Source organism: Mytilus californianus, unplaced genomic scaffold, assembly GCF_021869535.1.
Source record: "Mytilus californianus isolate M0D057914Y unplaced genomic scaffold, xbMytCali1.0.p SCAF_10, whole genome shotgun sequence".
Lineage (NCBI taxonomy): Eukaryota > Metazoa > Mollusca > Bivalvia > Mytilida > Mytilidae > Mytilus > Mytilus californianus.
Window position 1 is genome coordinate 62,477,116 of NW_026262582.1, and position 15,338 is coordinate 62,492,453.

Here is a 15,338-nt window from a genome sequence, read left to right on the forward strand (position 1 = left end):
TCTTGCTTCATTGTGAAATGGGCACTCGAAAAAAATTGTAAATACAATCCTCAACAGCATGGCTACAGCTGCATGCGGGATTTAGTTTAATATTAACACAGATCTGCATTTAAGGAGCTTCGCATACTTCTGAACCATTAAGTTTTCTAACACCACAACTAAAGAAGAAGGGTGGATGTTTTTAGATTTCAGAAAGTCAATATGTCGGGGTTTAAAATTCCATTCAATAGAAGTAGATGGGAAAAAAAATGTTTTGGTTATATCTAGTCTATGACGCGGGAAACTACATAGTTGTTACTAATTTGTAAATCATAATTTGGAGCATTAAATCGCAGAGATAATCAAGGGCAGTCTTTTTATGTTAAGAATATAACACAATGAGCTTTCTTGACTTTCATCTGTCTACTAGCAATTTCCGGCCTATTTCGAGGTGTCAGACCACCAATTAAAAATCCCATCTGTTCAACCAAATTTTTCAATTTTCACAGCTTTCTAAATAGTTTACCTTAAGTATAACTTCAAAGAAACCAGGTATATTCTGAATTGTACATGTATCACCTTTCTACATGCCAATTTTCAACCCATGTTTAAAGTCTTATAAGAAAATTCTGATCTTGAAAACACAGGTACTACCAAAATAACTCCCGGTTTTCTGGAAATCTTAAATTAGTATACTATGTAGCGCATTAATCCTGAATTTTTAATGCAAACTCATAGACAAGTGAATTTTGGCTCAAAATGGTCTAAATCTGGGACTATTATACTAACGTAAAGTCTCGTTCTAACGACAGTGATGTGAGTATTATTACACTGATTGGTGTAATGGTTTCCAATCCCGTTAGTATAATAGTCCCAGTCTAAATATATTTCCCTTTCACCAAAAGTTTCATTTCTGCAAATTTGTTGGTTAGTTTAAGTAAACAATGACATCAAAAGCACTATTTTGTGTCAAAGTAGGGCTACTTTTACATACGTTCTAAATTGGAGGGAGTAATTGGTGGTCTGACACCTTAACGAAATATGTAGCTTAATTACTGGCATATGTATAACTATGCATATTCCATAATTAGTATAATAAAGGTTATGTTTATGCGATCAAGTTTATTTCTTTATAATGCATATTTCAAGTTTTCAAGTAAATATAGGGGAATTAATTGAGAGCAATTTCTTTTATGGATTCTCTCATATATAGTTAGAAACCCTAATTAACTAGCGGTGTTCCGTGTAAAATTGTTTCCAATATTTTTTTTATCTGGGACTAATATACATTTATAAAATCTTTTTATGTCACAGTATTTATATAATACCTTTATTTAATTCCTTAACTTGACCATCAGCATGGCTAAAGAAATTATTGCCAGAGGTACTGTGAGGTGACACTTCCAGGTATTCAAGCGATTTCCTGTCGGGCTTAAAAACTCTTATTACACGTAATGCAGGTTTACGCACCGCACCGCCTGCTGAGCAGTTTACGCGCGGACGGTAATTTGGAACTTTATTTTAAAAAATCATCTGTTATAATATACATCATGTGTACTATATATTACTAAACTCATACGTGTAGTCAATTTTACTACCAGTTGTTTATGAAATACAGTTCTCGTTCAATGAATGATATCTAATTCCAACCAAAGATTTGAGGAATTAACAATTTATTGAGATATTTTCCATCGGTAAAATTTGAAAAATGTAAGTTTGTACTTCTTGTCAATAATAATGGATATTTCAAAACATTTAAATATTAATTCACAAAACTGAACGCACTTGCCGATCGTTGGTTTAGAAAGATAGAAAGATTCGGAACTAAAGATAGTCACAATTAAAAATATGTATTTTGAAAAAAAGACAAAACCCGCCAGAACAGATCTGATTTAAATCCAGGGTCCGTATATGCATATGGTACTTAAGTTAACTTAAAGATTCGACCCGAACGGACGGATTTTTCTACATGTTCTACAATAAATTTATACTACGATTGGATATTGTTTTATGCATATATGTCCAGATCTATATAGAACTTACTTTGCTTCGTCGAAAGTACGAATATAGAAAAATCGCAGATTTTTATTTCAACTAGAACGTTCTAGAACAGTTAAAGAAATCATTACAATTGTTAGTTATTTTGTACATGTATAACTATAATGCGAACCTTGTGAAATAGCACGTGAAATCCCAACTAAGCGTGAATTCTTTGGAAAAGCGACGGTTCTATTAATACCTATTGTCAATTTCAAGTTTTGTTTCGACATGCATTGTAATATATGTCACTGGACGTTAAAATTCCTTCATTAATTTCGTCTTCGTCAAATATTGCTGTTGGTTTCTTTTTCTTTTTTTTTATTACATATACATGAATACACCACAAGTTATTCCTATGTAATCTCATTTAGATATTTAATGCAAAGTAAATTTTAAAGATGAAAGTCGTATTAGTTCGATAATGCTTCAAACTAAATATAAACTGAGAATATATGTATAACGGCCATATTCCGAATCCCGGACATTCATTTGTGTAAATGAAGAAAAGATAACAATGATCGGTATCTGAGTGAATCTACGTCTCAATCAAGCTTCATAAAGATATTAAAGAATATTCAAGATCTACAACTTTTCTTGAATATGATTGCCAATGAAATAAACTATGCAGGAGATTTCAAATTAGCCCAATTAATTTGTGTGTGTACTTTAACAACTGAAACCGTAATTCTGCTGTAGTGCACGTCGATCGTATCTGGAAGGCGTATGGTAACCATACTACCTTACTAAGTTCAAAAGTACATAACAACCCTTTTTTGTGCATTATACGCCCAGGAACATACATCTTACTATTTTGCATAGATTGGTAGCAAATGTTACTTTTTCAACTATAGTCCTTAACCAAAAGCGTTGTTTTTTTTCCATCTGACAAGCTTAATTTTGGATCAAGTGATCATACAAGTATATACGGAGGCTAGGATTTATAATTCGGCTAGTCTGGATGACTTCGTGCAATACCCCCGCTCCGTACTCATTATAGTTTTTACATAAATCATTTAAATTTTAGATCCTTCAGTTTGATATAAATATGATATTTAAATTTCGTATGGCTTAGTACAACCTGCAAAGCATTTTATTTGATGTCACCAATAGTAAACATATAAAATGAAACAATAACTTACTACTAGTATACCAATATATAGACTTTTGTTGTATGATTATACAAACCGAAATCACTACTAGACGAGGGATTAACACGCTCAAATTAACAAAATTGTGTTTCAAAGAACCAATGCACCAAATTGATTTTATAGGATTTAGTTTAACATTTTAACCTGTTCAAGGAATGTATTACTTGACAAGAACAATTTAAATGTAGGACAAAATCGGCTTACAACACGAAATTTGTTCAAAGAATAGTACCAAGCATGTGACAAAATGACGGGTATGTAACAGAGGTATCGCAATTGCAGATGGATTGGTGGATAGTTACTGTTTGTTCAACGTTCAGTGACAAGTATCTCATGCATATTGCAAGACCAAACTAAGTTGGACAGACGACAAAAGCGAAATTGTGACAAATTCGTTGTTCAAAATTTATTTTCAAGTGCTATTTAGGAAGTCAAACATGTATATGGAAAGTAAAATTTACTATTATTTATTGAATAAAATAAAAAGATCAAAACCTCTAAAAGAAAATAAACCCGGTGAATGACACTCCTTGTTGTTGAATTTGGGTTTGGCTGACCTTAATTGATATTACGTTTAAAACAATTATTCAAATTAAATATACAATTATTTTACTTTTTTTTTTTTTTTGGGGGGGGGGGGGGGGGGGGGGGGGGAGGGAGTCAATGACCCTAAAACATAACAACAATACAGGCTTATAGTATTTTGAAGCATTTTTGAAGCATTCAAATATAATGAAACGTATGATAAGGCAAGTCGGCCCAAAAATGATTGATATTTCAAAGAAAAATGTATAGTTAGTTCTAGAGGAGGGACGACACTCTGCAGACGGCACGCAGATTTGTCTTATATTATCGATCGGTCGCGGTGGTATTGTGTCATTTATATCAAACTACTCGTGGTGTGGACATCACCGTTAATGACACCTGGACAACCACAATTTGTTGAATCAATTAAAAAAAAGTAATATACAGAAGAGCTGATCATGCAATATACATATACTTTGTACATACATAATAAACAAATTTGTTAGTTATTTCTTGGCAATAAACATATTTTATTATTTTATACTCAAACTGACTGTTTATTACCATGGGCTAATTTCGACATCGATAATCACTGAATTCTCAATTTATTCAGTCGGCTTTAAGTTTTTAATCTGGACAAAGTTTTGTAAAATACTAAATTTTAAATATTGCATTATTTCGTCATTTGTCAGTAAACAAAACAGAGATAACAACAGTCTCCGGGACAAGTTTGCACTTCCGCTGAGTGCAAAAGTTGTCACCTTAATTTTTGGAGTTAAGTCAAAATGAAGTTGATAACTTGGTTGGTATTGGTTCCCTGATATTTGTCCTAAAAAATTTTGGCTCTAGCACCACTGTTGAAAAAGTTATGCCCCTTTTTTCAACAATTTCCTCAGAGGAAAAGTAGTTTTCCTCAAGGGAAATCAAATTTCCCTAAAGGAAAAAGATTTTTCCTTAAGGGAAATTGTATTTTCCTCAAGGGAAAAATATTTCCCTTAGGGAATTTGCTGCATTAATATTTCCTTTGAGGAAATTCTATTTCCTGTGAGGAAATTTGCGGCTTCAAATTTTCCTTTGAGGAAATTTTATTTCCTCTGAGGAAATTTGAGGCTTCAAATTTTCCTCTGAGGAAATTTGCAGCTTCAAATTTTCCTTGGAGGAAATACTTTTTCCTGTGAGGAAATTTTGTCAACTGCAATTTCCTTTGAGGAAATATTTAATAAACACTTTTCCTTGAGGGAAAATTCAATACCACAAATTTCCTCTAAGGAAAACATTGTTCTCCAAATTTCCTCTAAGGAAATTTCTGTACATCAACTTTCCCTGTAGGAAATGCTTTCCCCTATTTTTACTCATTGTAAATTTCTTCACTATACAAACAGTATGAACATAATGTTTACAAGACTTAATAAATGATACAAATGATATTTAAACTTTAATAAATTTTTGACTCAAAATTATCATGACATACAAAAACAATATAGTGAGTCTGACTGTTTAGGTCAAGGTATTGTACATACTTTATATGACTTTAACTTTGATTTTTAAAATATTTTTTGTAGCAAAGTATTCTGTTTTCTTTGTTATTGTTTCAATTGTATACATTAATAAGCAACCAATTTGAATGTCATACCATTTGTGGAGTTCTTAAGAATGCGTTCATATTTGCAAATTAAATAATAAAATAAACACTTTTCTTGTAAATTTTAATTTTCCTCTGTTTCAGCTGCTGTGTACAGCTATTCAATTCACTACGTAAAAGTTCAATGCATAAATTATTCCATTCACTAAACAATTTCCTTAAATTCTTAGAGAAAACATTTTTGCAATCTGTTCTTTGAAGATCTTCTTCAGTATATTTGATATGAGGGAGCGATGTAAATGAGTGGATAAAGCTGGTGTTCCTTTCAACAACAAAATACTATATTTTTCTTCATTTCTCCCTTCTTTCGACGAATATATATAATATGTTGTTGCATTTATACAATTGTGTTTTTCTGCATCTATGATAGAACTCCATTTTGTTTATAGCCATTATCATGTGATTATGATGAAATTTCCTATTTCTTTTTTGCAGGAAAGCACACATTCCATTTCACATTAATCCAATTAGCGCACCATGTAGATAGATATCAACTTTCAGTTTCCTCTTCAGTATTGACCTATTGATCATGAAAACCAAGATGTCTGATCACCTATAAACACACAAAATAAACAAATAAAATGTTATAAATGGAGAGAGAAACAGCAATAAAAAAGCTTATTTTGTCATGTTTATGAACATTTTAAGAATATTTCCTTTCTTACTTGCATGACTTGTGAGTTCTCTTAATTCCGTGCTTTTTGTCTATGGGTTTTTATATTACCCCGGTAGTTGATTTTGTGCATTTTATCAATCTTTCGAGTTGAGGCAATTGCAACGGTTATTTTTACAGTTTGTTCTTTATATGTTGAGCTGTTAAACCACTGTCCAAGGTTAAGGTAGGGTTGAGTGCTCACAAACCTGATTTTTTTATTACATGTATTAGTTTTTATTGATTTTTAACTAGCTGTCAGTAGCTGTGAGTACTAACAGATCTTTGTGTCTTTTCGATTAAGAGAAAGGTATAAATTTCCTGCTTAGTGCGGACTGTTTATTTTTTTGCAGGAAATCTACCGGTATGTCATTTGTTGTCTGGTGAAGAGTTGTCTTATTGGCAATCATGCCACATCTTCTTATTTTTATATAACCTTGCCATATTCTGATTGTGCCTGTCCCAAGTTCGGAGCCTGTAGTTTATTCTGACACTCAAATTTAGTGGTTGTAGTTGTTTCATATCTGTCATATTTATTTTTTTTTAATTTGTTTTGTTATAAACTAGGCAATTAGTTCTACAGTTGGGATTATTTCAATTTTTCGTCTGAGGGCCTTTTATAGCTGACTACTTTGACAATAGGGTATGGACTTTCTCATTATTGAAGGCCGTCACTGGCCTATAATTGCTTTCTTAGAGCCATGATCAATAGTTTTCATATTTAATATGCCACATCTTTTTATTTTTATAATAATCATGATAATCATCTTTCAAGGGCAATAACTTTTATAAAAGTGGCCTTATGAGTCTTATTGAGCATCACTGATGAGTGTTTTGTAGACGAAACGCGCGTCTGGCGTAAATACAAAATTTAATCCTGGTATCTATGATGAGTTTACTTACCATTTAGGTTTTGTTGACTTCTGCAAATTTTAAATTGCCTATCATTTCTGCTGTTTATTATTTCTCTGCATCTTCTATAGTTCTTGTCCTACACATAAAAAGAGTAAAAATTATTATTTAATGACATCTTGCATCAATAATTATTTTGCTGTTTAATGTATATATCAATACGTGTTTAATAAAAAGCTGTACCATGAGTGCTTGATAAGCTTGTTGCCCTTTTAGCTTGGGTTTATGCTTTAAATGAATTTTAATGATCAACTACATTATAGAAAAACTCTGAGCACTGCGCAACTAAGACCCCCCCCCCCCCCACCTACAAAAAACAAAACTACAGGCTCTAAAGAGCCTGTGTCGCTCACCTGACTCTATTTGGGTTTTTGAAATCATATAAAAAAGATAAAAATCATAACAGATACTTTAATAATGATTGAGGCCATATTTGGTTTAATATTGTCCTACTCCGCTGGCGGCCGTCTTGGATGATGCATCAGCTACAGAGTAACAACACTTGGTCAACACCTCATAAGGAACATTCATGCTATGTTTGGTTTCATTCCATTCAGTGGTTCTCTTAAAAGAAGACATTTGTATGTATTTCCTATAGGGTCCTATCTTAAGCTAAGTCCCCCGCTGCCGGCCATCTTGGATGATAGATCGGCAACAAAGTAACAACTCTTGGTCAGCACCTCATAAGGAATTCAGTGGTTCTCTAGAAGTTCAAAATGTAAAAAGTTAACAACGGCAACGGACGACGAAGGACGCCAAGTGATGAGAAAAGCTCACTTGGCCTTTCGAGCCAGATGAGCTAAAAAAGGACATGCACACAGAGTGGTATTCATTGAAACAAAACATAAAAATAATTTGGCTCCATTTTAAGGGATATTGCAAGTGTATATACATTTTGTAAGTTTAAGGCCGTGATTTTTGAACAAATGCAATTCTAAAACCTTCCAAAGTGTGAAAATGGACAATTTTAAACAATTTTTCAACAACTAAAATTCCATAACTCTGCATAACTCACCATAAAAATAAATAGGGGATGATACTCCGGCTTGCATATCATATAAAGTTATAAAGGAAGATAACTGAAGAACGGTAAAATTTATACTACTAAAATTATAACTTGATCTGATTTTGTGGTAAAAAGTATTGCGTTAAAGTTTAATAAAGTTTGGTTGAGGCAAACTTAATTTAGAGGACGGAAACGTAAAATTCATCATTTTTTCCATCTGTAAAGATCATAACTCTAGAACAGACTGAGTCAGTAAAAGTGACACCACCAAAATTCAAACTGTTTTTTGTGGTAATAAGCATTGTGTGCAAGTTTCATAACATTTGGTTGAGGCAAACTAAAGTTAAAGATAGAGAGCCGGAAACCAAAAATTCAGCAATTTTTCCATTTGTAAAGGGGCATAACTCTAGAACGGTAACACTGACACCACCAAAATTCACACTTGATCTGAGTATTGTGGTAATAAGCTTTTGTAAAAGTTTTATAACATTTGGTTGAGGCAAACTAAATTAGAGAACAAAAACCAATGACTTTGGGACAGACGAGAGACAGTCAAGGGTTGACCCACTATCACATGACTATGGGTCATAAAAATGTAAAGGGAGTTTATGTCAATATATAAAATCAATTCACCAAAGTTTCATAAAAATTGGTGAAAGCATTTTTGAGACTATCCAAAGTCTCAATATACAATAAAAACTTAAATCAGAATTTTTTTTTTAAATTGAAAGGGAAATTATCATGATTATGTTAATTGGCAATATTAATAAATGCATGCAACAATTTCTGAAATTTACAGTATATAGGCTTTTAACCCCACCATATTTTTGCACCTGTCCCAAGTCAGGAGCCTATATGTGGCATTTGTCAGTTTTGTATGATTTTTAATTTTAGTTTCTTTTATATATTTCGGAGTTTAGTATGACGTCCATTATCACTGAACTAGTATACATTTTTGTTAAGGAGCCAGCTGAAGCACGCCTCAGGCTGTGGGATTTTCTCGCTGCATTGAAGTCACATTGGTGACCGACTGTTATCTGCTCTTTGGGCAGGTTGTTGTCTCTCCGACACATTCCCCATTTCTATTTTCAATTCTATTTTAAATTCAATTATAAATGTTAGGCTTCTTGTTGATTTGTTTTACATTTGTCATTTCGAGGCCTTTTATTATATTTACAGCTTTCTATATGCATAGGTGCTTGAGGACAGGATCCTGTTTTGAGCCCCCCCCCCCATAGTCCCTCCCCCTTATTATCATAAATCTTAGATTTTTCAATATATATCACTTATTTGTACCATATACATACTAATATACCATATTTTTACTCTTAATATGCATGTTTACTATCAACGTGAATCTCGACTCCTGTCCTCAAGCACCTATGTCTATATGGTGTGAATTTTGCTCATTGTTGATGGTCGTACGGTTATCTATAGCTCAGCGAAGCAACATCACAACTGTTTCCAAGTTTGTGAAGTCAGAAGACTATATTCATCTTTCCGGCTTTCAGATCATTTGTTGATTTTTCATGAATATGTGCCATTCCAATATGAAATTGCTAAATCATGTATATATTAAAAAAAAACTTTAAACTAGGATACTCATTTGGGGAACTAATGATTTGTTGGTTTTTCCCTAGTCCAAATAATTATGACGTCTGGCAAAGCTATTTTTTTTTCTGGGACGCCTAAATAGCCTTGCAAGACGTCATAATTATTTGGACTAGGTTTTCCCCACCATCGACATCGTCCTGTGGACGAAACGAGTTTGGCGCATTAACAAAAAGATGATGTCTGTAGTGACAAGTTAGTGTGTGACAGTGTGCTTACCAATATTTGATTTTTATGAGCCTTCTTTTTGAATATTTTTTTCATTTTTTGGTACAATACTGACGTCGAGTGCTGTTGTTGTTGTGCTGTTTATTTTTTACAAAAGCGATCAAGTAATGCAGGGGAAGGAAACTTACTTAAAAGACCAAAATAAGTCGCAACTAATGGTACATAAATATTTTACTATGCAGTCAGTATCCTGATATACATGTATATACTCTTAGACTCATTTCACAGAAAAATCGTACAAGTGAAAATACTCGTTAGTCATGAACATTTTAGATCACTTAAAATTTAGATTTTATAACTTAAATTACGAAAGATGGTAATTTGTCAAATAAGTCCTTGTAACCAGGTGCTGCATTTTTTAGCACGTGTCAAAAAACAGTTAAAAGTGCCGGGATCTGACAGAGCTTTCAAGAGCTATTTCTGTTACTGTGAGTTTAGGGGACGACCATTTGATATTCTGGGGGGGGGGGGGGGGGGGGGGCAGGAGGATTTTGAAAATAAATAACTCAGCCTTGATAATCACAAAAATAAATGGTTTGTTCTGTGGTTGTTTGAAAATAAATTACCTGACTTGGAATGTATTGAAAATAAATAACTCAGCAGGTCTAATCGAAAGTATGAGATGGCACATTAGATTCTTCATAAATTCATCTTTTTTCCAAAAAAAAAATCGGGAAACACTTCCCATATCTTTTAATAATAAAAGTATAAATATTTAAATATACTTGAAATGTCAGAAAATTGGTTTCATTTAACTTGAGGTTAATTGTCTCAGGAACACTTACCTCACTTTTATTAAATCAGGGCCGTAACTACATTGAGACAAATGCCTCATGTAGGAAATTTCAAAACCAAACGCTTGTCTCCATATCAAATTGTGTTCACCGTGAGTGCCTTGCAAGAAGCAAGTTCTGTTCTCCCTTAGACGTAGCCCCTGATTTTTCGGGATTAATGTTTCTTATTTATTTGTCTTTTGTTCATTGATTGCCCTTCTGTATTCTGTTAGTGTTGCATTCATTTTGTAATTTAGTAATTTTATTATTAACTTGATCGTGAGTTTAAAAAAACACAGCAGCCACAGACTTAACTATGTGAATTACATTTTTGCTTTATCATGCATATTTGTCTTTTGATGTTGTCCCTAGAAACTTAAGTCGTACACTGAATCTATAACGTGATTTTGCTTTGAGACCAAAATATTGTCAAAAAATTATTAAAACAGAACTTGCATTTTCAGTTTAAGAAAGGGTCTGGGGAACACCCAGAAGGCATGATTTTGCATCATTTGATCTATAGCTTCTTGGGCCTTCAGCGGTTCAAAAACCCTTCAAAAAAATTTTGCCTCGCTCCGCTCGGCGAAACATGTTTGCCAATACTTTTAAAAGAGCCTTAGTTACAACCGAACTTTAATACTGTGTATGTATGCAATACATGTATATGCATTGGGAAATATAGAAGATTCATTTCTGCAGAGGATAATAATTAATTCTGATTAAATGGTACATAATGACTTGACTATACATGAATTATTTATAATAAACAAATAATTTAAAAATTGTATGTTTTCGAATATTATAAATATAGTTGTGAAAATAAATAATCAGTCCCTTGCTTTAATGAAAATGAAAAATCTTGCTTCAATAGTGCAGAAAATAGATAATCTGCCCTCTTAGTTTACAAAAATAAATAACCGATCCAAAACAAATCCTCCTGCCCCCCCCCCAGAATATCAAATGGTCGTCCCCTTATTATATATTTATCACAAAAAGCTAATGCTAATTTCTTTTCATTTAATATGGGTCTATATGAAGCCCCCACCCCTCCTCCAGCTTATCTGATTAATTTACGATCACTCTGAGTAAAGAAAGTAAGTCACAATTGCTTATATAAGGTATTTTAAATTCTGTTTGATAGTTGTCTCATCACCAATCATACTACATCTCCTTATTTTTTTTACAATAAAGCTATATTTAGATGCGGTATAGTGATGAATGTGTAAACATGCAGCATGCTTGTAAATAATTGTTAAAGTACAGCACAAAAGATCCATAATATATCAAACTCGAGTCAATGCCATGTCAAAAACTAAAAAAAAAAACAACAAAAAAAACCCGACCAAATGACAAATAGTCTATAAAAACAACTATAGCATACCAAAATATATAATTTGTAAAGACTTGCATGCAACTAGGCCTATACAGTAGCTCTATGTTCTTATAGATCTCATAACATTACGATTAAAAGTCAGATTATGTGTGTGTAAGTTTATTAGAAAATTCAACGAGACACGTCCTAATCAGGTAAAATCCAAAATAACAATTTACAAATTCAGATCTACTGCCTGTTGTATATTGCTTACATGATTGTATATTGCCAAACGAATAAATATGTCTGGTACGGGATGGCGGCTTCGAAGCGGAGACAAAAAGACCCAGATAAATGAAAGTGTAGAATTTTTGTTGTGGAGAATTTTTTTTTAAAGAACTAGATTCATATCTCAGAATTTGAATATAGCATCTCGTTTTCTTTAGATAAATTGTTAGCTATTACTGACTATAATAATTACCCCCTTATAAGTATTCGCAAAACATGAAGTTAATGATCAATGAATATGAAAACATTTTATAAAGTATAAATATTGGTAAACGGACAGCAAGTTCGAATAAATTAGTTTACAATAACTGTTGAAAGGTTATGAGAGAAAAATCTGGATGAATTTATTTTTATTAGAATGATTTATTTTACAGTAAAGGCTTCATATTTTTAATCAGTTATTTGTAAAAGAAAGGTGACATGTTTAACACCATGGAGCCAGTAAATTAACAAACTACTATGATGGATTTTTTTCTTTACAATCATTGATCATTATTAATATTTGAGAATAACTTTTGTTTACAATTCGTTTTCATAAATAATGGTTCAAGAAAAAAACTTTTTGAAAATTAGTCTGTTAGTTTCCAAAGAAAAAAATATCTTAAAAACTGAACTGTGAGTTTTCAATCGTTACGTTTTGTTATACTTTTTCAGTGTTAATCTCAGCAAAGACAAATTTGGTGATAAAAATCGATTTGTTGGTCTTTAAAAAATAAACATACGTCATAATGTAATCTTCATCTGGAGATATTCATTCCCTACTGTAAAATTTTGAGTTTTTGGTTGATAAATGTCGGGTGTGTCTGACGTACCGAATAATATATGATAGGTACATGTAGGTCTTGTAATTGAGACCGCCCGTGATACGGTCGGAAAATTTCGACTGCCAACGAAAAAGGATGGACAGAAAATTGGCTTAATACCAGGCTACTTATAGTCCACTTGAAGAGTTGTTGCAAGGATTCAGCGTCCCCATTCGGACGTGTCTGAGCACAACCCAATGGACGTTCCACTATCATTACTGCTAAGGATTTATTGCCGGTCAGAAGAAGACCTGTAACGACGCTATTTCTATAGTTACTCTAGTTCGCTAACGAATTCGCTTCTTGTTCCATTGAATATAAAGGAAAGAGTTATCTAATATATGTATATATATATATATATATACACGTCTAAATTGAAAACAACGTTCAAACCTATGATTGCGTTGGATAAAAACCGCAATTTTTATACGTGTGCATGTAAAACAAATTTCTTGGTAGAGGGGTCTAAATACAGCACAACTTACAAATTTCTTGGTAGAGGGGTCTAAATACAGCACAAACAACATTTTCCAAAAGACCAAAAAGTGAAAAGGTATTTTTAACAAAACGCATTTGACTAACAGGTCGAACAACTGATGTTCTTAAACCCTGCTGACTGCCATTGGCTATTGCCAAATAAATTGATCACCAGATGTAAAAAATGGATCTTACATATTAATTAAATACCAAACAGAAAACAATAAACTTACGGAAAAGATGGTATACCGCAAACATGAGGTGCAAAAATTTGTACACCATATCCGGATTTCGACATTTAATGTCTCTTCAGTGATGTTAGGGATCGAAACGGTATTTGGAAGGCCATATAATATATATAGGAAAAACAATAAGACTGAAAATGCACCAAATATTTATATTCAATATGAATATTCACATTTTGTCTATTACAACAACAAGTTGTTCAAAAATTGTTGTAATAGACAAAATGTGAATATTCATATTGAATATAAATATTTGGTGCATTTTCAGCCTTATGTTTTTTTCCTATTTTATACACAGCATGGACAAAATTTAAAACTTTTTGATATATATATATATTTTTCTTGAACTACTATAAATAAAGTAGTTCATTTTAAAATGTATTCTTTAAAGGTTAAGAAAACAATAAGTTAAAATGGCTGGTATATACATGGCTTCATGGCTAATACCAAAAAGGTATAGCCAATTTCCCGTTTATTTTTTTTCGTTGTTTGGTTCACATGTTCAAATTTAATAAATTGATGAATTTAATAATTTATTGATATCCTAAATCTTTGTTAATATATTTACTTCGGTAGAAAAGAAAGTGAATCTTCTCATCGGGACTTTAATTAATCTGCATATCTATTATCTATTTTTTGATTGAAAAAAAATATCTTTAAAAAATGCGGTTTCGAGCCTATTTCTTCATTTTAATTTAGTTACACGTTCAGCAATAACTGATACAAATATGATATATTACCAATGATAAGGCCATATATTTGAAGCTGTTCAAAATTTTGTACATTATAGCTGGGACTATTATACTAAAAAAATAGTTAGTTTAATAGTCCCAGATTATAGGTACGTGTATCAGATTGGACATTTTTTTTTATTGTTATATATAAATAATCTTACTATAAGTTATCTCAGGTTTAAACAAAATGTTACTATGAGTTTTCTAATGAGTTTTGTTTGATAATTTTTTGTTTAATTCAGTTAAAAGTTTGTTTTTTTTTACACGAGAAGGTCTGCTAAAAAGTTTATGATGATCTCTTTTTTTTCAGCATAACAAACGGATACTCTTTAATGTACACTAGGTGGACTTTCCTCTATTCCGATGAAGGCAGTGCACGTCTTTCATTTAAAAGATTAAATCGTTGTTTTGCAACAGACGGCGGCACATCGGGCATTGACTTACCATTTTATAATTTGTAACAATTATGATTAACCATATATTTATGAGTTATAACAAAATTATTTTTTATACATCTTTATCTAAGATGATCGAGATTTGAGAATGATATGAAAATAATAAAATATATATTACAAAAAAAAAGTTATCTCAGGTCTAGTTATCTAGTATAAAATATATTCACTGGAAATAAGCCCTTTTGAACACAAATCCCCGTTTACTCATTGCGAAGTTTATTTGCTAGTGTTTTTTTAATCTTTTTTTTTAATGATTTTATTATATTATCTTTTTTGTGAAAATTTTGAGTGGTTGAACATGAAATGGACACCGATGCTACAAAGAAAATTTGTTTAATGTCATCTGTTGCAATATATACTAAGTATTACACGTGGACAGGATGTTCCCAAGAAAATTAAGGTATTCAAAATAAGTTATACACACCCCAAGGGTACACGCCACTGTCATATGGAAAATTACTGGGTCACCAGTAAACTGGTAATCAGCCATGCAACTAATCAGTTGACT

At 32.1% G+C, this 15,338-nt stretch overlaps 1 protein-coding gene and 1 long non-coding RNA gene across 3 annotated transcripts in view; both read right to left on the reverse strand.

Annotated features, from left to right (window-relative positions):
- LOC127718358 (myeloperoxidase-like) overlaps nt 1-15,338 on the reverse strand; it is a 57,299-nt gene that overhangs the window by 8,289 nt on the left and 33,672 nt on the right. The window lies entirely within an intron of this gene.
- LOC127718360 (uncharacterized) lies at nt 5,115-7,194 on the reverse strand. The gene is made up of 2 exons (XR_007989774.1): nt 6,890-7,194; nt 5,115-5,887 (listed from the first exon to the last, which is right to left on the reverse strand). It is a non-coding gene; the product is annotated as an uncharacterized LOC127718360 (long non-coding RNA).